The sequence below is a fragment of the Apium graveolens genome, chromosome 8, assembly GCF_009905375.1.
Source record: "Apium graveolens cultivar Ventura chromosome 8, ASM990537v1, whole genome shotgun sequence".
Lineage (NCBI taxonomy): Eukaryota > Viridiplantae > Streptophyta > Magnoliopsida > Apiales > Apiaceae > Apium > Apium graveolens.
Window position 1 is genome coordinate 76,909,707 of NC_133654.1, and position 1,384 is coordinate 76,911,090.

Sequence of the window (1,384 nt, forward strand, 5' to 3'; positions counted from 1 at the left end):
TTGACCGATTTGATTCTCCAAGGTCTTGATAGAAACAGCTTGACTTTTGCACAACAGCTTGAGTTCCTCGAAATCAGCACTAGAAGGTGGAGCAACACCTCCTTGTTGAGGATATGATTGCCTTTGAGCATAATGTTGTGGTTGCTGGAATCCAGGTGGATTAAACTGTTTACTTACTCCTTGATGATATGGTTGCTGAATAGCATTCTGAGTATTGCTCCAGCTGAAATTGGGATGATTTCTGTTGTTAGGATGATAGGTAGCTGGCACAGGCTGCTGCGGTCGCTGATAATTATTCACATACTGAACAGATTCAGTAACGAGAGAATACTGATCCGTAGCATGAGAACCTGCACAAAGCTCACAGACCATAGCTATATGATTGACTCCATAGGTGGCTAAAGAATCGACCTTCAAAGACAGCGCTTGGAGCTGCGCTATAATAGTTGTAGCTGCATCGACTTCCAGAATACCTGCTACCTTTCCAGGTATCATCCTTTGAGTTGGGTTTTGATGTTCATTTGCAGCCATAGTTTCAATAAGATTATAAGCCTCAGTATAGCTTTTGGTCAGGCGCCTCCAGGTGCTGCATCGAGCATGGGCCGAGATTGGGCCCCCAAACCATTATAGAAACCAGTGATCACCATCCAGTCAGGCATACCATGATGTGGACACTTTCTCAACATCTCCTTGTAGCGCTCCCAAGCTTCACACATAGATTCTGTTGGTTGCTACGCAAACTGAGTAAGAGCACTCCTCATAGCTGCAGTCTTCGCCATTGGATAGAACTTCACTAGAAACTTCTGCGCAAGATCTTGCCAAGTAGTGATGGACCCAGCTGGTTTAGAATGTAACCAGTCCTTAGCTTTATTCCTCAGAGAGAATGGGAAAAGCCTCAGCTTGATAGCTTCATCTATCACACCATTATATTTGAAAGTACTACAGATGTCGACAAAATTCCTGATGTGCATGTTGGGATGTTCAGTCGCAGCACATCCGAAAGAAACAGAATTCTGCACCATCTAAATAGTGCCCGGCTTGATTTCAAAATTATTGGCCTCAATAGCCGGATGCATGATGCTTGACTAAATGTCATCAATTTTAGGCCGAGAAAAGTCCATAAGAGATGGATCTGCCGGAACTATATAATCACCCATGATTACTGGTTCTTTCTGCTCACTCTCGTTATCCGAATCTTCAAATTCAATCTTCTCCGGAATATCAAGAACTGAGTCTGTCTCCTCAGCCGTATCTAAGTCCTCTTGCGAGTAGGAGAACGTGTTTGCATACACGCTCGCTAAAGTACCTGAAACACTACCGGAAACAATAAGTAAAACGTCTTAATCAATGAGTCCTAATGACCACTGATGGTAAGTACATAAAC

The 1,384-nt window shown here is 43.4% G+C and overlaps 1 non-coding gene across 1 annotated transcript; it reads left to right on the forward strand.

Moving 5' to 3' along the window:
* Window positions 1-657: 657 nt before the first annotated feature.
* On the forward strand, window positions 658-764 carry LOC141681786 (small nucleolar RNA R71). Its single transcript, XR_012559209.1, has one exon. It is a non-coding gene; the product is annotated as a small nucleolar RNA R71 (small nucleolar RNA).
* The last annotated feature ends 620 nt before the right edge of the window (window positions 765-1,384 follow it).